A 27,664-nucleotide genomic window follows, 5' to 3' on the forward strand; every position below is an offset into this window, starting at 1 on the left:
GCATAGGGGCAAATTAACAGAAGTAATATGGGACATTGAACACTGTATCATTTTGCTCATTTCCTTCAGATCCTATGTTAGAAAGTATATAGCCTCTAAGCATCTCTCAGTCAGCTAACAAACCAGGCAGGATTTTCAAGGGCAATCATTCAAGATTCCACAAATAGAAGCCTGGGGTGGATGTAATTTGGACCCCATGATTCCTCAGCAAAACATTCAGGAACACTGGAAGTTTGACATGAATTCTGACCATGGAATTCCGCTTCTGTTCCTGAACCATGTTTTCTCCAGTCTCTTGGCATCTAAGCCATTCAGAAGTAGACTAAACCCTATTTTTTTCCAGACAGCTTCTTCCCTTCGAGTCTTTCCTTTTTCTTTATTGTTTTAATAAATTTTTATCATCACTTTCCTTTTTTTTTGGGGGGGGGGGGGGGAGGATTGGTTAGTTTTTTCACCCGTATTTCTTTGTATTTTCAGTCTTCTCTCTTTTACCCTCACTCAGGCACCTGAGGTGAGGGCACACGTTGGCCTCTGAGCAGCCAGCCTCAAAGGATACTGGGGCAGAGAGCCTGCAGCTCTCTCCTGTGCGTGTGAGCTCCTTCTTGGCTGATTGCATTAGGGCAGCTGTCAGAGCACGGACAGAAGGTGGGCGGCTTTCAAGGATCTCTTCTCTACACAAACATGGCTGCAAGAGCACAGTCATCCTGAGGATTGGCGGAACTGGGACACACAATTTTTTTTTTTTTTTTTTTTAATATGGTCCAGCAAGAAGCTGATAAAAAATTATGCAACCGAGAAAAATAAATAAATCCTTGACACAATTTATTTAAGACAACCCTCTAACTGCAAAAGTCATAAAATAATGCACTGGTGTTCTCTTTCTTAACAAGTGTCTACAGGCTAGCATGCATCTTTCAAATCCACTATGTAAAAGTGTAATTATTTTAATATTTCTTAGCTCCTCCTCAAATTCCCTTCTGCTATAGGACACTCAGAAAGCAGAAAACTAGACAGCAGAATGTAGAAATGCAGCGATCTCTTACTTGACCAGGAATTCACTTTTGTTACTAATTTATCTCCTTCATTCCCTTCTCTGACCTGCTTGTTTGTTACATCCACCTGTTTAGGATTTGTAATCTCATTGGCATTCTATTAGATTTTTCCATGGGCACTAGATGGGTGTGCTCCAGAAGTTCAGATCTCATGGTGCTGGAGTTCTGCCACACTGAGTATCATTAGGTTTTTAAACATGTAAAGAGAAATAGAGGAACTCTCAGATTATGTATGAAACTCCAGCATTTCAGTAAAAACATGTACAGGTAAGGTTAAGAAGAACAACATTGTTTAGTAGGAGGGATTTTATCTGGAATGCATTTATATAGTTTCACACAACTGATATATAAGTAGCATACCAAAAATAGCAACATCCTTTAATTTTTTGTTGGAAATGTAAACTCTTTTAAACAGAGATAGAGGAATTCATCCTTGAATTGAAAGAAGAGGATGATTGTTAGGAATCTCTAATAATGAAAAGAATTTCAGAAATCATAAGTTTTATTTACTCTTTTCTAAATAAGAAAATGCTGACAGAAATATTATATTCATGTCTAGTAAGTACTGCTCTAATTTCTTCATTGCTTCTATAACTGCTAGCAATGCAAAAATAAATCTGAGGATTGTTGAATGTCTTTTGGGCAGACATGTGTGATAAACACTTTTTTCAGATGTGCAACTTGCTGCAATCTCTGTTTTGAATAATGAAATAAAACCTTAATATTTAAGCATATTTTTCCATTGCTCACAGGGCATGTAAAAAAGTGTTGAGCCACAAGGTAAAATTCAGATTTCCGTTAACACAAGGACTACCAAAGCTCTCTGACTTCTTGTTAACTTAGCGTTAGCGCGCTGTTCTCTGGTCTGAAGCCTCTACGCTAAGTACGCTCCAAGTCCTTCACTGGGGCACTGTCTTCCATCAGAGCTGAACTCAGGGATTTTTAGTGTCAACAAACTAAACCAAATGTCATGCAGCTGTCTTGCCTAACAGCCTTGCTCAACGGGGAGCCTCGCAAGCTCACTTCAGCTGAAATAGCCCCCCTAAGATCAACGCACAGTTTCAGACATGCAAACCGGCAGAAAAGCAAGGTCAAGCAACAAAACACTGAATGATTCACAGTCTTGAGACAAAATTTCATGCCTAATGATGCTGACAGACTTCTTTTTCTCCAACAATACAAGGAATAACTGTAATTCACCTAATTCAGGCCAAATGCATCTGTATCTAACTTCATTAAATGAAGAGTTGATAAATCTAAGTAATAGGAGGGACTGGCTCTTTTTTTTTCTTTTTTTTTTTTTTTTTTTTCCTTTTTCCATTTAAAATAGGCTGCAGGGACATTGTGCCTGATGTGACAACCAACCTAATTCCATCTTTGAGGTTTGTCTGTTCATTACTATCTAGGCAAACATAAAAAAAATTGAGGTGTTTGGACACTTCAGTTCTAATCACTATACTATTGCATTCTTTACTATTCTAACCATTAACAGCTTTTAGAGTACGAGTTAGCAGGATCTGTTCAGTTGTTTGCTGCAGTCATTTAAGAGTTTGTTGCCATTCAAACTGGTGGTAAGAATTTTACAGTTATTGATTCTAAGAACAGGGAGAAGTTAGAATACGTGGTACCCTATAAAAGACAGTAATAGTAGCCTGCATCCTCTGTGCAGCAACTTTTCATATAAAGCTACTGAGAATGAAAATAGCTGATAGTTAAGTTCTGGTGTGGTGCTAGGAGTCCTGAAAACTGCACTTGGGGTGATATTTTCAAATTATTGCACCTATGGGTAAAATTTCCAAATGACTTAACGCATTTTTGAAATGTGATTTACACTTGAAAACTTACATGGAAGTTAAAATCTCGTTGCAATTCAATAATACATATGCTCCTCAGTTAATTGTACCTAACAATGAAATATAGGGTCCTGAGACAAGAAGATCATTATGGAAATTTTACTTTTAATATGAAACAAAATCGAAACACCAAACACATTTTTGTTTAGAAAGATAACTTAATATAGAAGACCACATTTGGCCACTACTTTTGAAAATATTGCTCTCTTTCCCCCCACCCTGAGTTCATCCATCTCTAATTTTGAGGTATACAATACATCCATGAGATGCAATATACTGATATCTAGAAAAATGAACCTTAATGAAAGTGTCTAAAGTACTATATGTTTATTTCATTCACATATTATATGCACTAATGCCTTACAAAACAAAGTCTTGCCCTGTCATGACTGTGACACGATCTTTAAATCATTGATAAAGCATTAGTAATTGATTATTCATTAAAATGGTAACATTTTAACTTCTATTTGTAGCCTACTGAAATGGTTTTTAAGTATTTCTCTTTCCAGATAGTCTAGTGGCATATTCTTAACACTAGGCAAGTCATTTTATCTCTGCTGCACTTTTGTAAAAGAAAGCATTTTTCTGCTAGTGTGTTAAAGAACTCAGTTTTTTCTCTTCTGTTCAGATGTCCAGTTATGGCATTGGGCAAATTTCAGAATGTTGTAAATGAGAAGTGGCACCTCCACTGCTTTTTCAGGTAAGCTGTTTTCAAAATAATCTAAATAACATAGCAGTTCTTGAGATTCTTCTAGTCAAGTGAAAATAAGATATTCAGGGGTTGGTTCCAGTATTTTTTGCCTATGGTGGAAAGCTGCTTGTCTGACAAGTTAATATTTCTTGTCCATTTCCCTAGAATGATCAAACTTAAAATCCCACATAAAACAGAACATCTGTTTATCCATAAAAACCCTTCCCCGTTCATCCATGCAGGCTGGATGAATATCAGTTCTGAACTTTCCTTCACCATGAAGGAAGAGCGGAAAGTCATTAATGTTTACATGCCCTTCTTGAGAGACGTGCTTCAGAGAAATCCAAACTGCAGAGCTCTGTGCATGAATAAACAAGTGACTTTCTACAGCCACTGCAAAGCTGATCTCCGTACTGAGTACTCTTTTCTTGCCCTGGTGTCTGCTATCACTAGAAATAGTTACTTTGGGGAAAATACACTCCTACACAACACTGGGTAGCAGTACAATTTAAGGAGAGTATAAATGCTGACTGACTAAGATATTCTTAGCAGCAGCTGCATGCCAGATATTATGATTTTCATTCATTAGTAACAGTATTAAATTTGTCTAAATAGAGCCTTGCCTAATTAGCTTTAATGACAAAAGGGAGTTGTCTAAACCGCATCATCTGAAGTGGCTGGAGGGAGGGATCCCAAACTAGACTCAAGGTACAGTGCAGAATATTCTACTGTAACTCATCTTCTTCTATTGTAATTCAGGTTCCCCTTAAGCTTATTAATGCAGAAGGAATCCTAATGATAATATAATCCTCTTATGTTTGTAGTGTTTCTCTTCTGCAAGAAATAGGGTAGGACTGCCACTGTGCTATCTAATGAGTCATTAAACCCATTTCAAAATAGTGAGAAAAAGAGGTCACATAGGCATAATTTAGGATTTTGCTTTAACAGTCTAACAGGATTTCTTCCCTGTTCCGATATGGCCAAATAGTCTTTGAGGATCTTGATCAAGTAATTTTGCTTCTCATTGTGAAGCTTTAACTGGGATTATATACCTAAACCAAATTGGTCTTATAGAACACACTACAGCAAATACAAAAATTTTAGTCATGGTTGACACATAGGGTGATGTCCCAGTAACAGCTGCGCTCAGAAATATTCACTAATTAGTCATGATTAAACACTTGCTTTATTTTGAGCATGAGTTATCACTTTTATATTTAATCAAGCACTTATGTTCATGCTTAAAATCCACCTAAATTAAGCATTTACTGTAAGGTAAGGATGTATTTTAATGGGGTTTTTCAAGTTGTGATCAGAACACATCATCAGCAAAATGGAGATGTATAGCTAGACAGACTTCTTTTCTTACATTTATTTCCCTTCATCTCCTTCATCCATATGTATTTCACCTCTAGAAAAACAAAATAATGGTCATTCTGCTGTTCTTACATTTTTTCTTTATTCTTCATGCATATATAATGAGCATTATTAGGAATTACATTTGATTAGATTTTTAAGCATACACAATTTTATATCAATTTTTTAAAACTCTGAAGTGGGAAATAAGTATCTCTGTATTTACAAGTCACATTATCTCAAAATTGCTTTATCCTGCTTGGGTTTGCTTTGGTTTAGTTTGTTTTTTAATAGAAAAGGAAGCAAACTTAAAATTTGAGCACTGCATTTATACCATAAAAGTGTTCTATCACATCATTGAAAACAGTAAAGATAGCCAAGGCTGTACAGCATCATAAAGAAATTTTTCATGTTAAAATTAGTGTTTTATGAGCAAGGTTGTGTTCTTAAGTCAACGAGTTTTTTTCATTGTGGGCTACCATTCACTTTCAAACAATTTTGAGACCTGCACTTTTATATAGGATGTGTAAAGCATATAGAACCTGACACCTCATTAAACACCTAAAGACATTTTGAATCAAAATCTTTAATCATGTAATCATTTTTAAAAGAAGAAAGCAACTTGTGAGCATTCCTGGTTCACTAGCCACTAGATAGGCTAGGAGGTGATTTGGGCCAAGCTTCCAAGAGGTTAATTTTGTAGGAATATAGACTTTATTAGACTCAGTCTCTTAAGCATAGAAGTCCCACATGAAAACTGACCCATTTGATGCATCAGCTGTTTTTAACCTATGCATCCAGATTCCTCAGCCACACAGATCTCCAATTTCTGCAGCATTCTCACTTGACCAGAAAGCCAGACTTTGGAGAAACTGTCTTAACAGCATTACCAACTACTTGCCACAAATTACATGCTTTTGGGAGAAAAGCCAATAATGGCAGCTGAACATTCAAAGTGAAATCAGTTCCCATGGCCACCTTAGGATTTGTGGTGGCTGAAAGGAAGGTGTTTCTCTAGCAAGTTAAGGAAATTAAATACTAAATGTTCAGATGTTAATTGGAATCTTTGAGCTAATTCTGAAAAGGTAATTGAAGAAAAGACAACTTTCACTGTATTCTTTGCAGCCATGCATTGTCAAAATTAAAGCTCTGCAGGTGGTCTAAAAGAGGTGCTAAACACTTCAATATCTTTCGGAGATAAATAATTTTCATCCATTTGTATTAAAGAATGGTAACTTGCTTGATGTTAGCTTGAAAACATAGATGTGAATATAGAAGAACACAAGGTCTTACACTGGTCATGCCTGGATAATTCAGTGCATTTTGGACTGCCCTGTTTAAATCCTAAGTTCCTTGAGACTTGAACCATTTCTTCCTCATTTTTATTTTGCTCAGGATCGGGCATATGTCAATGAGACATATCTTTTGCATATCTGTAATCAACAGCTCATGGTAACTACTCTCAGAGAGCGTCAGAATAATACAAAAATGATTGTAAGGTTTTTGTTGACAAATTAGTAAAGTTTTGCCCTAACATAGGGAAAGCATAAACTGCATATCTGCATTAAAACAACTCCACTCTCAACTTCAAGATTTGGTTGGCAAACAAACCTTACAGTCTTCACAATGTGAAATTAAACCTTAAGACCATAAATGCAGCTGGGAAACACACCAGACAGTATTTTGTATTTAATTGCTTGCTAGCTGAAAGTAATTGCAATTCAAAACCTAGAGTTTTACTTAAGAGGCTAAATTGCAAAATATGCACAAACAGATACCATGGGGAATATTCCAACACAGCATAAATCTGGAAGATTGTAACTTGTCATTAAATGAATTTATTTGCTCTGGTGGTACAGTACAAGCAGAGACAAGTAGCAAAGGGAGGTCTGACTGGTGACATAAGAAGCGTGTGTTTCAGTTGTAATAACGTAATAAGCGACTCTGAGGATCTGTACCATTTGGGTGGTAGACACTCACATTCCCAACACTCACAGTGCCTTCCTATAGATCTTTTACATTCCCACACAAATACCATTCACAACTTGTGATCCCTATTTATTTAATTTCTAAAATAAAGCCACAAAACTCAATTAAAGGAACAACATAACTTAAAACGGAGAACAAACTGCATGAAACTCTGTACTTGAGGACTATCAAGCCATCAGATTGATTCTATAAAAGTTTTCTGAATGTTCTGGACACAGACTACAAACTGAGTTGAAATTGAGCATGCTTGTTATATGTTTCACAAAATCCCTTGAGAGGCAGGCCGTTTAGACATGGACATGGTTTTTGGTAACATTTAAGTCCTAGTTTTAAAATGGGACTGAATTCAAAAGGGGGCACAGGGAATATACACCATGCAGTGCAGCGATTCCTGAACCAAGAAGTAGGGCTCATTAGCTGCTAAATTTGGTGTCACACATCTGCACTTTGACCTATCTGTCTCCAGAGATGGGCTGAGTTCTGAGTTGTTCTCCTATGCAGACATGACTGTGGGTGCATAATTAGCAACTTCAGGGAAATTTAGCTCTTAAGTTCAAAACTGCATTCCTCCAAGCGCCCAATTCGGCTGCCACCCATTTTTTGAGGTGCTCAGCCTACTTTTCAATGCTTAAATTCACCCTGTGCTCTGGGTTCAACTTCTGCATTAAAAATCCTCAGTCTTTATAGGGACAGGAAGCTTAGAGTTTCTCTCAAATTCCCTAAAGGTCCAGAATTTACACATTTCTCCTTTATCTTCAGGGGGGAACTGACTCTGTCAACATCCCTTTGCATACCTAAGACACAACTGGTGTTAGGCACCTTATAAAATACATTGTCAGCCAGCATTTTCTTTTATAAAGAGGCCTCCTTCTCTTCTCCCAAAGCACACACCCAGGCTGTGAAATAGATTAATTAAATTCTGAGATAATTCAGACCTACACCAGCCCCCAGACAAAGCCCTAACTAGCAAGTTGTAAGGTCTTCTTGCACTCGAGGCACTTTGTACTCTTTCTTTGAAGCTAAGCCACTGTTCAGGATTTATTACAAAAGCAAAAAGTGATCCATCTTCTGCAAAATACATAACCAAACTCCCCATCTCATGAAGAGGGCTTCAGACATACAAGGTGGTTGCATAAATGACATCAGCAATGGATTAGCTACTTCTATAGGTAGACACGCATTGCCCCATGCTGTGTAGCTGATACTATTGTAGGAAATAAATCAATAGCTACCACCTACTAGGCTTCCAAGCTATTCAGATTTCAATTAGCATTAGTATTATTTTGTACAGATTCCACAGTTCATTAGCAAGACTTGACAGTCCTGACAGCTGGTGCTTTGGAGCACTCCTGTATGGTATTCTTCAGTGACCTTGATGAACCTTTTAAATCACTTTAGCTCTGTTTTGGAGAACAGATTGTCCATACTGAATTTATAATCTGCACTGCTACTGAGGCAGCTTTCTTGGCTAGCTTCTGTCTCCCAATTTCTGAACATCTGCTCTTCAGAAAATCTAAGTCATCACCTGGATATTGAATGAACCTAAAGGTAACCAAGTTCATAAGAACATAATTTGCCTCATTTCCCATATAATATATTGAGGGTAATATGTACTGTTCTAATTCCTATAGTGGTGTGCATTGCAAAATCAAACTACTAAAAGTGAGCTTTTTGGTCATGTAAATATATCAGCACAGTCAGCAATGTCTGAAATAATTGTTACACAAACATTTACCGTCATGCCCTACAAAAAGTAGAGTTTGGTTCCTTTGCAATCTTATTTTTGTGTTTAATTTCAGCGTTGTTTCCATGCCAGCTAGCAGCATCCCTCCCCATAATCCTGCACTCTTTCCTGTGAATCAGACCCAAATAGTGACCCCTCTGTCACTACAGAGTCAGGATTTTTGGACTACTGCCCAGACCCTCAGCAGAGCCGCATCTCTCCTTTGTCTTTCCAGTACGCACTAAGTGCTCATAACTCACATGAACTAGAACTGAGGCAAAGCAACAAACTGAACAAATAACTATAATGACCGGCAAGGAGAGCAAGGACCTGTTTATAATTGCTCAGTTTACTGAGTACATAGATGTTAACATGACTCACTCCAGTGCGATTATGTTGTAGCTTCTGACAGGTGTGATATGGCATTATTGATTTTGGCAGATATCTCTAGTACAACTACTCTGGTTGACCTTCAGAAGTCTGATGTCAGCATTCACTACTGTGGCCCTGATACTGACCTTTCTCTTCTCTGAGAAACTGAACTTTAATCCTTTTGCTCAATATTTGAAATAAATCTCTGGCTTGCCTGATTTCATTGATATTTTTTGTTTGCATCTTCCCCAGAATGATTGTTGATACAAACTTTTGCAGGCTACCTTGCTTTATAATCCCTTTTCTGATGTCTAAAAGAGACCTGGGGTTTGCCTGAAAAGTGGTTGGTACGCTGCAGTTAATCATCCATGTAAAGTATCTCCCACTTCCTTATCCCCAAAGGTAAAGGAACAAATTTTGAGCATACTTTAATGATTCATACCACACCCAAAATTTGAGCTGCTTCCTAATAAGCCTATTCAGTCTGAATGTCCTACAGGCTTTAGACCCCATCTTTCAGCAGGACTTACTCCTGTGATCTAATCTGTGTAAGCAGGATCACATACCTTCAGGGTTAAAGTCCACTTTTGTCCGGCTTGAACATTTTTCTGGCACAGAGAACTTGTATCTATGTACAAAAGACACACATTGACCAGCCAACTCAGATTTACAAACAGATTTAGGTTCTCATTGTGTTTATGTGGTTTTTACAAATATTCTAGATCATTCTGCTCCCATTTTGTGCTAAAATCCAAAATGGAAAATATGAAAGTATAACAATGATGTTAAGGTCCAATAAAAAAAACAACACTACCCACTCCTTTTGGTTATCCATATTTGTTGCAGGTAGTAGTGGATTTCTTTCACACGCTTTTCTCCTTTTTGTTCACAAATGTTAACAAATCAATTTCCTCAAGAACTGTCTTTATTCATAGTAACTCAGGACCGTTGGGGTGACATTTTATTTCTGCTGAGCAATGTCTAACCATTCTAATGTCTCCACATTTTCCTGTGAAGCTCCTACACAGTATCTGGGAGCACTGGTTACTCATGGTTATTGCACAATTCCATTTCCATTCTCTGACCAAGTGTCAAGCTCTGGCAGCTTAAACACTTGTAACCAACAAAATTTTGCTGACTTGCACATGAGGACAGTGATTTGGACACCAAGCTAGAGCATTTCAAAATGAGCTGCTTTGATAAAGATCAGTGTTTAGCACTTTAAATGTATCCCTATTTGGCACTAAATCTAAGGGACAGAAAAGTGTACACTTCCTGAAGTTTATAATTTGGCTTCTACACTCATTCGTTTCAGGAAAATTCAATTAATTGAATGTCAATGAAAAGCTACTTTAAATGGAGATATAAACTCAGCTGAAATAAATTAATTTCTCTTACAGGGAAAAGTTTGAGGAATATTATTTTTTTCTTTGCCAAGTCCTGATATTTATTATTGTAAAGTAGACCTCAGTTATCACTGCAGTCTTGTCATAAAGTTTAGACTCGCGGAATTTAAAAAAACCAAGTGATACAGAATGACCAAACACGTTTTGTGCTCTAAATTATGAACGCACACTGATTAGAACTCCTAGGCAAAATCAAAGACTGATTTCTTCCCTAGTATTTAAAATTTACCAGGAGTAAGAACATTCTACTACATAATAAAAAAATAATAAATTAAAATACACATTGGAAACTTTAGCAAAGACAATGAAATTATTCCCCACATTGCTAGCAGATGTACAAGAAACTTCTACTGTCCAGAGAATGCGGTAAGTGACTTAAGTGAAATACTTGCCTTACACAGCAGTCTTTCATAGCACGCTATAACTAGTAATCTACCCAGGATCAGAGCCAAAGAGGGATTAACCCATCGCAGAAAGACATTCTATTTTGGGCAGCAGGCACAAATGCCTAGTGACTGAACACACTGAGCTTTGTGCAACGTGCCACTGCAGTTTGCTGCTTGATGAAAAAGAATACTATAATTTATCTTAAGCTCATAATACTGTGTTGATGCATCACACCTGTCAAATTGATGTTAGCATAGTAAACTGGTAAATCAGATGCATCTTCCAAAAACCTTCTTTGGTGACTTTTGCAGTTTAAAAGCACGGCTACAGCTTAACAGCAGCATTCTCTCAGTGTAGGAAGAATCAGATTCTTACCACCATCTCAGAAAGTCCTCACATTTAGAACAGAGAATCTAGGTTTGCTAACTGATCGAATTCTTTATTCCTTTACTAAACTGACTATTGAGCCATTGATGTAAGTGGCTTTACTCCCCAGAGAAATACACTTTAGTCCTTGCACTAGAATTCATTACTATGATACAGGGATTGGAAATTATTTCTTTGCAAAGGGTATACGTGCACCTTTTTGAGATATTATTTGTAGCAATGACTAGATGTTTCTGTCTAGTCGTCCTCTACTACCTTTGAAAGCACTGTAGAACTTAGAGTTGCTGGCCACAAGATCTTTCATTTGCAAAGTAGGTTTAAAAATTGAAAACGTTAAACTTTCCCATAAGTATCCTCCACTCCTCCAGTTTAAGGGTTTATTTAACCAGCCGTAGTTTTCCCTTTTATTCATCAGTACTATGGCTGATTCAAAACCATGGGTTCCAGGATCACAACGCGTGCCCACGTGCTATAAGACTGCAGTCATTTCCTTGGAACGCTGCACACCTGCCTGTGCCAAGGGGTCTGACATAACACTGCAGAGGTTCAAAAAAGCTACTCAACAATCGAGGGAAACGTTCACAGTGGGTAGGGAATGATGTAACTCTAAAATTCTAGGTATGTTACCTTAAAAGCATTTTTGATCAGCATTTCCCAGATGACAGACCAAGGAAAACAATTAATAGACCCAAAAGTCAGCTTGAGAATAAATGTTACCCTGTATAGTGCACATCAATCCCTTTTAATTTATTCTGTTTTACTTTACTATTATTGATTCTAAAGCATAATGAAGTGTTCTCTGGCATTTGAGTGATCAGTCAAGAACTCTGTCTGATATAAGCTATCTGAAACAGGCTGGCAATTTAAATAAGCCAAAAACTTGAGCCCTTATCTAGCTTTGTAAATCATTAAAATATGTATGGAAGTCAATAGGCCCATTTTTGTATACTTTTAAAGTCTTTCATAAAGTAGATTTATTTTCTATAGAAGCATTTCTCATTTCGTGCAGTAGAGGAAGGAACATCTGTTTTCTACTTTGCTTTATCTTCATGAATGAATGTGTGGTAGTGTCTTATTTACTGCACATCAATTGGTCTCTGTTCTGAACACAGTTATTTACCTCCCTGTGTAATCCTTCTATTTGTCCAGCATTTGTAGCTCTTCACAAACATTATTGAGCTTATTTTTGTACCACTATGGTGAGCTGGTATTCTTATTGCCAGATACATTAATATAAGAATTCTGCACTAATTTGAATACCCAGTTTCAAACGCTTCTGCAAAGAATTTATCATTCTCTGCCATCACCTGTGGGCAAAACACAGGTTTTTACTTTTAATTGCAGCTTTAAATGCTCAGCATTTCCAATAAAATGCTCAGCAACTCAACTTGCATCTTCAGAAATGAATAATTGCATGTGGAAACTCAATCTAAATTTACACTACACAGAAACTATGTGACAGAGTGAAGGCTAGAATCCAGTTCTCTAGAGTGACTGCCTTTTTTTTTTGTTTGTTTGTTTTTTTAATTAAGCATACCCATTCCACCCTATATATCTCACAAATTCTCCAACAAATGGAACAGTTATCCCAGAGACAGCAAACTAATTCAGCCACAGTACAGATCTACCTGGTGCACTGAAGTAGGCATGGCTAAGGGGAAAATGGTGTGTGATCACGTCATTTTAGATCAGAACTCCATAGGTTACAAAACTAGAAGGGCCCATCTTGATCATCTAGTCTGACAACGTTTATAGGAACAGGCCATGGGAACGGCCTAGAATGAATTCTCCTTTCATAATGCATAAGTACGGAGGAACAGAATTAAAATTGTGTAGGCAACTTTCATTCTGACAGTCCACAATTTTGAATGCCTCTTTTTGCAGTGTAAATCTTTTTCAAGAGAGGAAGAAGGGTACAACTGTTTCATGCTTAATTCCTAGTTGCTGTTTTTCCAAAGCAATCAGAAATTCCATCAGAATAATCTATAAATATCCTCCTGATCCAATTTCCTTCCCCCCTGGGGTGTGTAAAGTACTGGCTTTGTGGTGCGCCAGTGAAGTGACTGTGTTGTCTTACTGCAGTAGATGCCAGGGGAGGGAGGCTATGGAAGCATTGCCACCACAGATGAAGATGTGCCATTTGTGGGGCTGTGAAGGAGCTTGGGGGATGGGATATGGGGCCATGCTTACAGCTGGGAGAGAAATAGAGAGGAGGATTTATTATACCTTATTCTCTGTATGCTATAGCTACTGTGTTCTCAGTCAGTGGCATGTGTTCCTTGGAACAATGCCCACCTCCATAACTATTTTACTATTTTATTTACTTACAGACTAAGTGCTGAATCTAACTCACTTACCCATTTCAGTGGCAAACACCTACGCCACTATATCATTTACAAGTGCCCTGTCTCAGCTTCACCTAAGGAGGTACCTGATAGACAGATTGTTTCCCTGTTGATAGTTTATAACTAACAAGCAGTAAAACTTGGCAATCTCTCCGTATATATTAAATACCAAAACTCCGTGTCAGTGTCTGGTCAGAACGGGATGGATTGAGCATTCAGCAAACAGCAGAAGGAATCCCTTCTGCTCCACGCATCAGCTGAAGGAGCAGGTCTGCTGAGGTTCCTTCAAATGAAGGCAACGCTCAGGAAGGCACAGAGCAGCAGAGAGCCTGCCTCCACTGCCTTCCCACACCACCACCGCCCTCCCTGCCCGGGGTGCCAGGCTGTACTTCACACAACTGGGCCCTGAGCCCCGGGTTTAGTCAGGCACACAGCCCTCTTCCCACGCTCCTAAGGGGACTAACTGCCACAAGCAGTGTTTCTACCTCTAGGTGTATGACTTTCGATAAAGCTATACGTTGAAAGTATGGTAACAATATTAAAAGCTTGCAATTGTGGGCCAAATCCTGCTCTCAGGCATACTTGAATACAGCTGGAATTGAAGAGTTAGACATTTTTCAGATCTGAGAATGTGCATAATCTATTTCCCTCATCTCAATGTCTCATCTTTTAATCCAATCAGCCGGGAAGTTTGATCGCAACTGCGTAGATTTGATTTACAAAATCAAATGGAAATGGCCAGCATAAACCCCATAGTACTTCAAATGTCATTTTACCCACAGTCATCATGCAGTTAAAGCTGTGAAAGTAACAGTGCTGCGTTTGGGGGATGGGCTAAAGCCCTGCCTGAATGTTTCTTACCTAAGAAGGGAAGAGATCTTTCTTATTGCTGCTATTAATCTGACAGCAGAGCTGGAGGGACCAATTCAAATTTAAGAGCTAAATTTAATCTGAAATGATCAATACCCTGGAACTTGCCATGTCCCAAAAGATTAAGCCAAATAGCAGCATCATATATTCTGAGCTCATGTTGCAAACCACTGTGTAGTTACTAATTCTATTAGGGAGAGCCTATTTCCTCCTCCTCACCCGATTCCAGTGGATAAGTCCATACTAATGAATTTGATGTTCAGAGAATCAATGGTTAGCAACACACAGAAAAATCTTCTTTGGAACCAAGCAAAAATGTATTTCACATCTCTGTCATAAGAGAAAACATTTATTTTTTTAATCCAAATGGGTACTGCCTTTACCATCAGCAACTGATTTTTTAAAGCTAATATTTGTTCCTGACTTACAAATCCTTTAATGGCACAGTGTGCATGAAGCTGTGTACAAGCTTAAGGGGCCATCCATCCACACACAGCTTAATTCAAGACCAGGGTCTTAGCTACTTTCCAACCATTACCCTAGCATACATCTAAAAGTCACTGTGACTGGTGCTGGCAGCTCATCTTAGCACAATGAGCAGAAATAAGCTTTGGATTCTGAGCAATATGACAACCAGTTTGGATGAAGCTTTTTCTAGGAGTTAAATTTTTTTTTTTTTTTATGTGCAGGGGTGGGTTTTTTGTAACCCTGGATTCTTCCTGGATGGCCTCTGGTATGAAATGACTGAATTATGTAAGGAGGGGCTGATTTTTTTGGTATTAGTGGCCTACGAAAGTTAGAAGCTAAGAGCAAGCTTCCTACTGTGATATTCCATGATGTTATTACACTTTTGGCCACATGGAATCAGATCATTTTTTAAAGTGTTGATATTTTTTTCATGCCTTATCTCATCTGGGCACTCGGGTCTTGCTCTAGATACTTCTTTTCACCATAACTTTACTCAATCCAAAGAAAAACTGTGTTGTATCCCATGCATAAAGGAAACCTGGATGCCTGTTAATAAAACTCAGAATATGAAGGAGTAAAGCTGAAACTTAGCTCTCAGGCTTAGTGTTTCAAAAATGGAATAGAAATATGGCAGCTTTCTGTACTGTTGTGACTGTGGTTTAGTAAATTCACAGAACATTTAGGTTCTAAAGGGACAGGTGCTGTAATGCTGATACTGTGTAGAGAGCCATCAGACCTCGGGAGAATCACACGCCATGAGCTGTTACAATCTGGTGGCCTATTATTCGTTTTCTTGTTCAGCTAGAACCAGTGGACCAGACACTGGCCCAGATAAAGTAACACTAGCATCAGTGGTATTTAAAGACAGGTTTTGATGAAAAGGGATAGTTTCAACAATGTACTTTTCTGAATCTGAACCATAGACATACACCTGTTGAAATCAAACATTTAATTTGATTTCCATGAGAGAAAAATAAGTGTGCACTCTGAACTGAGATAAAGGAAAACTTACTCCACTGAATTCAATTGAGTTTCAGCACTTTCAGAATATTGGAAACTTTTGAAAAGTATCAGAGTCAGTGTGCATCTATTTATATTCACCTATCAAAAAAATTTATAAATTAAATAACACGTGCAAAATATCCACATATATCTCTAGCCACAAAGAAAGAAGTAATATTTCTTGTCTGACTCTACATTGAATGCAAAGCAAAGTAAATAACTTTAAATACACTTACAGTGTAAATAGGTAGAATATTTTAAAGCTAGGTCCAGATTATCACATTTTAATGTGAACCTGCATTGGAAGAAGCAGTTTTAGCATGAAAATAAGGTTGAATGTGTAGACAGAAAATTGACCCCCAGCCCTGTTTAAACTTCACTCTTTACTTAACATCCAGTTGCTGGGCCAACTGGAGTAGCAAGTGGTTGGCTTGGAGCCCTCTTCTGCTTCTCTTTGTTTTGATATGACTGACATGGCACTCTGGTAAAAGTTCTTCCTCTTTGAATAGCTGGTTTGGAGACTGTGTAGAAGTCTTTAAAGACACCCTAAAAAAGAGAGGGGGAAAGCCTGAATATAAGGGCCACCTGTTGTCTGTAGCACAGTGAGCTCCCCTCCCCACAAAAGAAAAACAATTTCCTTGAAACAGTTGCCTCAGTACATATGGGTTTATTTATACGAAGGGTGTCTAGTTCTGAACACTGGCACCCATCACAAATGGAAGCCATTTAAATGTTCTACAGAAAAGAAAAACACATTTCTGCTCTGCTTTATAACTGACATTACCACCAGACTGCCCAGTGGTAAGCGTCGAGCAAGAGCTAAATTCTCCTTTCTCATTTACAAACAAACAAGTCCTTCCACTTCAAGATGTTACTTTGCTATCCCACTATCAGTCTGAGAATGCATAACACTCATTAATCAGAGCATCCAGTTCCCAACCTCTTCTTGCTTCATTTAAAGTCAACACCAGAATTGTCTTTGTGTGAAATGTCATAGTGAAATTTGCCCTGGTCCTGCTCAGCTTCTAATACCTCGAAAACATCCTTGCTTGGCTTTTTTACGTTTGCAGCACAGATGAGAGCAGAGAGACAAGTACACACCAAGTGACCTTCTGCGGCATCTCACAAAACCTTAACAGCAACATAAATCCAAACTGTCTTCCCACTGAACAGTTCTGAGGGATTCTTTCTGATTCACGTCCCGTCCTTGAGTTTTCAACTGAGTACCATTTTGTACTTGGTCTTCTGTATTGTTAATAATCACCCAGTTTCCTAATCTGACTGAACACCTGTATTTCCATAAATCTGTATTTCTACATCACATAATGCACAACTGTTCAAAGATACTATGGTTTATCCCCAAAAGAAGCAGAGTTCATTAGCTCATGCAGAGTACCCAGCTAGTATTCAGTTAGATAACGAAGCTACACTATGCCATGTAAACTTAACCTGGTCAAATATCTTTCTGTTGCTGTCAAAGGCAAAATGCACCCTACCAAACCAAATAAGGCCAGGATCTCACCGCAAATATATTTCAACCATTTAAGTGGGAGGTAAGCATGAGAAGTCCTTTTTTAAAGCAAAATCACTATGTCATGGCGATACTTCATGATTTTTCAGGATCTGCAAGAGAACTCGAGCCCTTAGGACTCTCAGGAATGCCATTGATAGATGCAAGTGTAAGCTTAAAGCATTAGGGAAGCTTTAACTAGCACATGAATTACTATTTTGCACACAGGAGAGTTTCCCATCCAGCATTTAGATCCCTAAGTATAAATAGAAACTACTGAAAAACTGGGTTAATAACAATACAAGTCTGGAAAAGTGTTTGAAATCTAAGTAGCTTTTCTTGCAGTCTGTGGTGTGCCACTCAGTGCTCTTAGCCCACCACAAAACTGGAAGTCTGTTTCCATGAAGAATGCAGAGACCCTGCCACAACTTTCATCTGTGTCTGCCAGAAAATTCTGACTGAGAGATTTAATGGCTGACGGTTCTGCATATGCTTCTGTCAACGTGATCCTCGACTCCAACTGCGTCCTACAGAGAAATGCTTGAACACATGAGAGCTACAGCTGAGCCACACAGTGACAAAGGCAAAGCTGACACAGTGATCCTGTTTTAGAACAGAGACAATATCTTAATTCAGCATCTAGAATAGAAAACGTACTGCTTGAACAGAATGCCATGATTCATAGCTGGATTGCCATCATGTGTGTTTTCTACATAAGGCAGCAAATAGATTTCACAGGACTCTTCATTATTATCTGTTAATTTATTCTAAGGTTTCTATTGCATGAATTCACAACTTGAAATCTGATATAACCTAGGTTATTGCATTGTTGGTTTACCTGCTCTACCTCTCAGCCAAAATTCCTCTATTTTTCTATATATGGAAGATTCTCATGTCATTAATAGTTAAGCACACATTAAGGATTACCTACAACATTCTGTAAGGCTTTAAGAAAGATACACCTTGCATTTCTTGTGTTCACTCATTCCTTTCAAAGGCATGGGCTTACAAACTCAGAGCTCAGCACAAGAGGCTTGATAGTTTAATAAGGCATTCAACAAAGCCAAGCTATTCCATAAAATCTGAGTCAAAATCAGGCAAACTCAACAGTTTGGGCTGAGATGTTGTGTTTCAAATCAAAACCTGGGTCATAAACTCCCAATAAATAAATCCAGCTGTCACGCCATTCTAATCTCACTGCCTACCGATAATGCGAAGAGAAGCATCTTCTTGGGCAGAGCAGGTGTTAGGAAAAAGCAGCCAGTTTGAGCCCCAAGCCCAGTACATGGTTGTGTCCCGCTGGGTTAAGTTACGAAGAAATCCAAATCATTCAGTGTGTGGGTGAAAGGAGGGAGAGGCCCATGCCTTTCTTTCTCCTTAGGCTCCTCATGAGTCTAACGCTGCCCCTCCTCTTTGAAAATGGTTATCAGCAAATCTGACTCTAAACAGCAACTAAGGGATATTCATGACGACAGCAGCTGCAAAGTTGTTAAAAATACACAAAATTTCATTGTGTGGGTGGAAAGATTGCCCTTGCTGAACAGAGACAGAAATCCTAGCGGCCCAATATTTTTGGCCACAGCTTGCTATATTTTGACACATAGTCTAGGAACCCCAATCCTTGTTGTCCTTCTCGTTGCCCTTGTTGAAGATCTTTTAAATGCAATCTTCTAAAATAAAAGTGTGAGGCCATTTTTTTCCCCCTCTCTTGAATAAGGCACTCATGCTCAGAGATGAGAAAAGAGAAATGATTTTTCCACCTGCTATCAATACACCAGACCAAGCTGCCTGGAGTAGCTAAAAAAAAGCATTCCACAACTCTGCATGGATTCCAGTGGATTGCTTAGCAGAGCCAAGATTTGCAGCTTTCAGCTGCTCCTATGGGTTTGTGTGGCAAAGTGCACAGAAAATGCGGTGCCAGCCATTCCTTCAGAGCAGATGGGGAGAGGAATATTTACTAATCATCACAGAAACTGTTATATGTGTTTAAATCTTCTTTATAAAAACAATTTGCTTTTCGACCATTTATTGAACAGCTACTGAGCTGGACCCTTGCTCAGCAGTACTTGACTACACAGTCAAGTCTTTCCTTTCTCTCCAAGATCCAGTTGGGCAATGAATGGCAGTGACCACAACATGCTCCCACCGTAACTGTGACTCCTAGCAGCCCTTCTGACAGCTAAAATTGCCTAGGATTTTATGGTTCCGTATTTCTGAAAATAAGGTTGCCAATTGCAACCAATGCAGAACATAATATCTAAAAGTGGAAATTTTTTGGCTTAGCCTAGCTTTTTTCCATAGTGATGTAAGTTACCTACAGCAATGCATTCAAAACAAACTAAGAGATATACCAGGTATAATGACCATGACTCAAAGCTGTACTTTGCTTTCTAGCCAGATATCCAAGTCTTTAATCTAATCTTGAAAAAGCTGTGAGTTCCTTGGCCTCCCTGAAAGCATCTAAATTTTTTTAAAAGTATCCTAAGACTGAAATCACCCTTTCTATAGGTCAAGGCAGACAATACTTGAAAATACTTGTGCATTTGACAGTCATTTTCCCTTGTTCTAAGCCAAAGGGAATGACTGTATGATTTCTTCTACATGTAGTGAAGAAACAGCAAATAAGCAGCCCTGCATCCTCCCAAAATCACTGTTGCCCTCTGCAATTATCTTTATCTTCCATCATAAAATTCATACACAGATGACTTAAAATATCAAACCAGATAAAGGCAGCCCAGTTCCGTAGTTTCACAGCTGCCAGGGGTGGTGGCCGCAGAAGGCAGCGCTGCAGAATGAATGAGCACTCAGGCGCTTCTCTGCATGGAATCTCCTTCCCCATTATTCAATGCTGGGGATTTTTACCTAGAAAACCCTCAGTACCCCTGTTGTATTTTCACCTTCAGCTGAAATCACTGGAAGGGTTTGAGACAGCAACAAACTTCGTTCCCTATGGTTCAATATGATGTAAAACCTTAGGTCCCACTCCTGGCAAGGATTCCTTGCTGCTACATTATTGTAACTATTAATAATTACTAATAATGTTGCTATTAGTACATTGCAGCTATTCTTTTGTATATTCTACAATATTTGCTTCACTGATACCTTTTGTATTTCTCTGCTCTCTGTGTTTGTCTCTAGTTTAAGGAAATTTCCTATTGAATGAAATTAAAACCATTAGTTCTTCTTGCTTTTTTATAGACCGGATTGAATTCCTTCTTTATTTCAATTATTTGCATTTTCATTCCTTTATTGCATGAGTGCAGTGTGTCCACTTTACACTGCAAAACTTCTGAAGTTTCTTAAAGATTCACTTTAAAGCAATAAATAAAAATAACTTAAGACACCATCTTGTGTCCTCAAGAAACAGTGTCATTTGTTTACAGCTAAGAATCATGACAGCAGCTGCATGCAGCCCAGGATCACACTGATTATTATGCCATGGTATCACAAGAATGTTTTCTCTATTTGTAGCTGCGGATATATTAGAGCTATCAGTCAGAATGAAAATGTCTCCATGAAAACTCTGATGAGTGAAATAGATACTGACACCTAAAAACTTGACACCTAAAATTGTAAGAGAAACTGTGATAGAAGCAAGTCACAGAAATAATCCATTTCTTATGAAAGAAAAGAACCTAAAAAGCAGGAAGATAATTTGCCCCAGGAGCAGCAAAACTGCAAAAGCATGATTTCCAGTAGATTTGTAACCTTTATCCCAATCTCTCTCCCTGCTGCTTACCTCATTATAATAATTACAGCTCCTTCTGTCTCCCTTTGAAACCTCCACTGGGAGAGAGACAGCATGAGCTGTGGCTCGTTAGCAGCTACATATGCACTGACTGGCCACAGAGTTATTCTTAAACAGATAGTAAAGCAGCTGAGCTCATCTTCTGTGAGAGCTCTGACTTTGTCTTCCCCTCTGTTAATTTTCTCAAAACTTCTAGGAGGTTAATTCTCTTTGAGATTTACTTATCTTTCAGACTTATTTGAAATCACTCTTAGAGTTCAAAAACTGTTAGGCTGTTAGGTGAGGAATCAGTAGCTCAACAGACAGACAGAGAGCTTGACTGCATAAGCCTACCATCTTTAGGAAACCAGGCTAAGAAATGCCACTTTTCTCTTGGCTGGAGAGCTACGGCACTGTTAAACTGGAATGGTTCAGGAGTTAAACTTTCCAATAACCATTTCCAGTAGTCACCTAGCATGTAGCTACTCTAGTCTTAAGAGTACAGAGATATGTACTGGTCTAAGGAATTTAATTTGTTCATATAAGCAGAGCCAGAAAGTACCAAAACTTCAATATGAATCTTAAAGAAGTGATAATCTTTTGTCTGAGCAGGATAAAATAAAATGGAATAATACAGTAAATAGAAGTGGATGATGCCTCAGGTCACCAATAGAACTGAAGGCTTCTTACCTTCCACCAAAAAAGCAAAAGTGACTCAGCTTCTTCAGATTTTCCAACAGGAGCAGAGGACATAGACAAGCTGGATGGACTGATGGTAGAGCCAAGCATAATGCATGCCTCTTCTTAAGGAAATGATGTGTTGCTCCTCTGATACAGCTCAATATTCACCACTCTTCTTGCAGCCAGAATGAACTCCACTTCTGTTGTCAAAATTGTGTCATGCTCTAGGGCAAGAGATACATTTTTAAGTCATAGTCATGGCCCAGAAGAAGCCAAGCTCATGCACTGACTCTGAAAAGTAGTTTACACTGTGTAAGCTTGAGATACCTTGTATCAGCTCTATTTCACTATCTTTCTCTTTCTCTCCTCAAATGATAGCAGAAATTTATTTCAAAATTTTGTCAAAGATGGTAGGCAGTGATTTGGCAGATGTAAGTAAATTAATAACATAGTCAGGCTCAAACATAATTCTAGGAGCAGATCACCATATGGACTGAAGACAGTTGTGGAAATGAGTGTTGAAAGAGATGGAATCCCAACACGTACTGATGAAAGACAGACTGAAGCCAGGAAAGTACAGGACTTTGAAGAATGAGAAGAAGGCATAGAAGCTGGAGGAGAAGCTGAAGCAGCAGGGAAGTGTGAAGAGTAGTCTAAAAGAATTCAAATTAGTGTGACATGAAGATGACTTTAGTGCCAAAGAGCTGGAGATACTGAGAGAAGTGCAAGTCTTATCATATATCACATAGTTTATAGCATAGGAGACCAAGTTTTGGACAAAGACAATGACAGGAATGGGGAGAGCATAAACTGTGGGAAATTATTGTTGATATTGTTTCGCATCACAAAATATTTTATTGGAACCAGGTTTTACATACATACAAAAGTAAAAGTATATGTAAAGGAGAATTCTTAATAGAATAAATACAGTTGTACTGCCCTAAATAAACTTCGTTAACCTAAATCTAAATAAACTTCGTTAACCTAAATAGATGACCTTTACAAGATGTACAGGGCATGAATACAAAAGCTACACTTCTCCCATGTCTCATCTCAGTTTACAGCAGTCTGCAGTTTAAAGATGTTCTGAACCAGAGGTTAGACCCAGATTGTTGTATTCAAAGTCCCAGACAACTTTGCTTCCACAACTCTGTCAAATTAAGTTGTTTTCACTTAGGGTGTAAAAACATTTCTTAGAAAAAAAAACCCACAATTTCATGGAGAAATGTACAAAAATTACTTCATGCGATTAGTTTAAATATGTTGCTTTTTGATTTAATGTCATTTGATGTGTTGTCAATATTAATAAACAACAAATTTCAATTAAATAAAAAATATTTTAAAACAGTTTTCCTTTTATTATGTTCTGTTAGTGTTTCCTTTGTTATTGCATTTACTATTCTTAAGTTCTTGTTGACTGAACTGGGGGAACTTTTCCATTTTCATTAGCTCGCACGACTTGGGGAAACATACTTTCAAGAATACTTTTTACTTATTTCAGAAGTACTTTATTTCAATATAGAGAAAACTCCTTTCTGAGAATCAAGTTTTCTAGACATGGAAAAGTGTTTACAAAAAAAAAAAAAAAAAAAAAAGAAAGAAAATATAACATTTTCAAATGCTTAAAATTCCTTTTTACATCTAGAATGTAACTGTGGTAACTTAGAAGTGACAAGAGCACAATAACATGGAAGGCAAAGAGGTGTTGGGAGCATACTCTCCTGCATGCATAGAATTCTTATCTAAGATGGAGAGGAAGAATAGAGAATAAAGCGAAAACAAAACCAGCAGCTTCTTAAGGGATGCCCAAGAGAGAGCTGCAGCTATAAAACCAGATGGAAGGCAGAATTTGAGAGTCAATTGCTTTGAAAAGGAAATTCAATGCTGTGAACAGAAGGGGTCAATCGAGGATATGGTGACTATAAAGCACCAAATCAAATCCAAAGACTTCACCCCAGTTCCAGCAAATTCCAGAAAAATGTATACCTATGGAACAATGAAGAATAAATATAAAGTAATAACCTGTGTTTTATGACTGACCTCACTGAACTCAGTAAGAGAACTTCCTTTTACCTTGTGACAATGCTCTAAGCTCCAAAAGGGATGACTCGGCTCCTTTCACAAATAAGGACAATGGTGAAATTGGGATGCATTCATTATTTCTTCTTCCGACAAACCTAGAAGTCTACACAGGAGACAAAAAAAATATTACTGAAGGATTTTTATTTTTAATTTTCAAAAATATAGGCTAATATGAGAACAAAGGCTCAAATCATATATTTTCTACGTAGATTTAATTATCTCCGCTTATACTGGTCTTTTTTCTGGCAACAACAGGTTGACCATTGGAGCCTTACAGACTAGAATACCAAGAAGGGTATCCATATATTGTAGTTCAGTGTCATGGAGACCGTACAAGAACTGTGATTTAGCTAACATTTAGATAGCTCAGTCCCCAGCAGACCTCAGTTATGCCACTTTACCTAAATGAGCGTGAGCAATTATGACAATGAAACTCTTGCTTTACCTGCTGCGAAGGAAAAATCTATTGTTAGGCAAGAAACCGTATCAGAAGGCAGCATACATCCATCTGTGTTATTCTATTTATGTGGTACCACTGCAAAAGGAGGGTGGCACATATCATTGACTGTGGGACCAGCTGCACCACATCCAAACTAAAAGAAACCTGAAAGTTTCACCATCAGCATAAGAGAAATACAGACCCTTAGCACAGATGTTGTATATAACTGAAAGCAGGGTCGATGGGTGATGAAATGGTGAGCAAATGTATTTTTTTTTACACCTCCTGCAACACTACATTCTTTTCAAGAAAGCTGTTGGTAAAAAAAATCAAATTTTTGTAACTTCTCATTTAATCAGCTTCAATCTCATGGCCACTGAACAAGGTTAAAGTTATTCTAGGAACACGATTTCTGTATATAGGGCCATCTATAATATATAATCACTCAAAAAGACTCTATTTCACATACCTAATATGTAATTTTCTCCTTCTTATAGAGATCATAGAAGGTTCACGTTGTTAGTATGTAGGTCTCCATCTTCTCTAGGAAAAGTAAATGTTGTCAGAAGCAAAACAGAAGAGAAATAAATTATTATAGTACATATAATTTACTTCAAACCAAGTTAGACATTACATTTAGAGCTCCGTTTTCCCACTGGTTTTCATAAATCAAAGCCGTCAGAAGTGTAACAGGAATAAGAATTTATATCTTCCTGATCAGATGGTCCCAATTCTGATTTTTTATGCCCTCCTCTTAAAGTCATACACACACATACACAAGTTCCCTGTTTTCTCCTACATTAAACTTCTTGTCCACCTTCAGAGCAGAGACTGTGGAGTAGGGAGGGATGAAGGGATCTCCTTCAAGTGACTTTTCTTTATGTTGGTCAAATTTAGTACTCACAATGGATAGTCTTTGTAGCACAGTAGAGTTCTGGGATATGAATCTACCCTTCCCCAGACAGGGGGAGGTACAAGGGAGAGAAATCCAGAATTCCTGATGAAGGAATATTCTGTTTTCCTAACCCACATTTTCCATGGGTGAGTACTGACCATTTTTTCACTTTTTTTGATGTCCTGTCTGAGATGTCCCAGGTCTCACTCCAAGTGAGAAAAACAACTTGAAATGGATTGGAACACTTAAAGTGCTGTAGAAATGCTAATTTCCCTGAAAGATGGAAAAATATTAAGAGAATGACGAAAAAGTAAAGTAATGGTCCTCCAGTGAGCCAAAAATGAAAGTGATGCTTCTCATTCCAAAATAAAGAGGAGTAAAAATATTTTCAGTGTTATTTGCAATGCTTTTTTTTCCATTTTTCGTAAATGTTCTCTTGAACACATATGCACACAAAGAATTATAGTATTTTCTGAGTGCACGAATACAATTGTTAATTGCATTTATATGATAAGTCAGAGCAGAAGAGTATCTTTGTTAATCAACACAATATTTCATACATAGTAAACTATTTCAAAATTTTTTGTTATACGAACAAGTTATTTCATGGATATCATGTTACAAAGGAATCCTAGAGACTTTTCATGTCTCTTTATGAAAAAAATAAAAGATGTAAACTCATCACATTATGAATTCTAGCATATTATATCCCATCTCTTTGCAAAAGTCTGTTTTTAACTACAGATCCAGGTTTCAGCTCCTTCTGATTCTTCAGTTCTGCGTCAGTTTGACTGCAGCCACACACAATTAATGTTTGTATTCACATACCAACAGGTCATATAAAACAGAACAGAAATGACCACGCTCCTTGCTCTTTGAGCTGCTCTGCAATAAGCAAGAAGTTTTCTTTTGAGCAGCAGGCAAGCCGTTTCAGGAGTAGATCCAGCACACCACACAGCCTTATGAGGCTTTCTAGGTTTTACCCCACAGGCTGCATAAATTGCACCCTCAACAGAGCTTTGCAAGCCAAAGGCAATCAGCATATCTTTTTTCTTGATGATTCCTGGTGACTCTAATGTGTATGAACAGCACTGAGGCCCCTATCCAATCTTAGCAAGTTTGCTTCACTTGTTAACGAGGTATTCAAATCCTGCGATACAGTTCACTAGAGTATTGTCATTGATACCTTACTATGGACCCAGGGAAATTTCTATGGCACTCAGTCAAATGCTTTTACAAGTAAAGGTGCTTACACTATTACCTGGTCCTGTCCCAAATATATTTCAGAGTGCATGTTGACATGCACAGAGGAAGAGGAGTTCCTATGTAATACCTTTGATGAACACTGTATGCACACCACTTGACAGGTTTTTAGATGATTTCATATTCAGTGCTAGATGTAAATTAAATATTTGCCATGAGTTCTCACCATTTAGAGATTGTCATTTATTGTTAATGAAATGAGCTTCCATTCCCTCTCTGTCATTATTTTCTCAGCAAAATACAATGTTACTAAGATTATTTGCATGGCATTCATGTTCAGACATCAGATGTCTCTGGGCAGTTTACCTAGCGAAAGTATCACATTAAAAGATCAGAGTGATAAGTACTGGGAACAATTTAATTGCAAATGTCAGATACAATAGCTCTTGAACTATCAGTTTGTGTTTTAAAAAATGCAGCAAGATACATATCCTACTGTTCCATTTTGGCTCTGACACTGCATAAGCAAGGTCATTTCAGGTGATCTATATATAGAGAAAGATCTTAGTCTCTTGAATACTATACTCAGAAAAAACCCCGTATAATTGGCTGCTACAGGGAGAGGATCCAGCTCATTATTTGAATTACACATCCATCTGTTTCAGTCAGGATGGTTTATAAAGAGGTTGCAAGAGTTAGTTGAAATTGTCAAATAGCACATAAGATAATTTTAAACTATAGAGGATATTTTATATGCTGTTGTTTTTGTGAATCAGCATTTTTTAAAGGAGAAAAAAAAAAAGTTTATTGTGTAATCTAGGGATTTTAAGAAGCTTATGCTATCCTGCTTTTGGCCCTGGACTATCCATTATGCTGAGCCTGGATTCTATGTATTCCTTACCTGTTTGCTTTCTGATTTATTTACTGTATTCAGTTTAGCCTCTCATGTTATTTCTCAGTGTTAAATATTAAAACAGAAGTATTAAATCATAACTAACACAACAAATATATTAAAAATCTTTTGCTCTTTCCTTCCTCTAAAATATTATGAAAAGGAAGAATGAAAATATCTCTCTCTACAGACTCTGGTATTTCGTGAGCATTTAATTTCTTCATGTTTTGGCTACTAAGAGATTAAGCAGATTTTAACTGTGTGATTTTACGCAATCTGTTAATGCGGCTCACGTGTAGAAACACCCATTTTCTATCTTCTTCTTGCTCTTTGT

Source organism: Balearica regulorum, chromosome 5 (assembly GCF_011004875.1).
Source record: "Balearica regulorum gibbericeps isolate bBalReg1 chromosome 5, bBalReg1.pri, whole genome shotgun sequence".
Lineage (NCBI taxonomy): Eukaryota > Metazoa > Chordata > Aves > Gruiformes > Gruidae > Balearica > Balearica regulorum.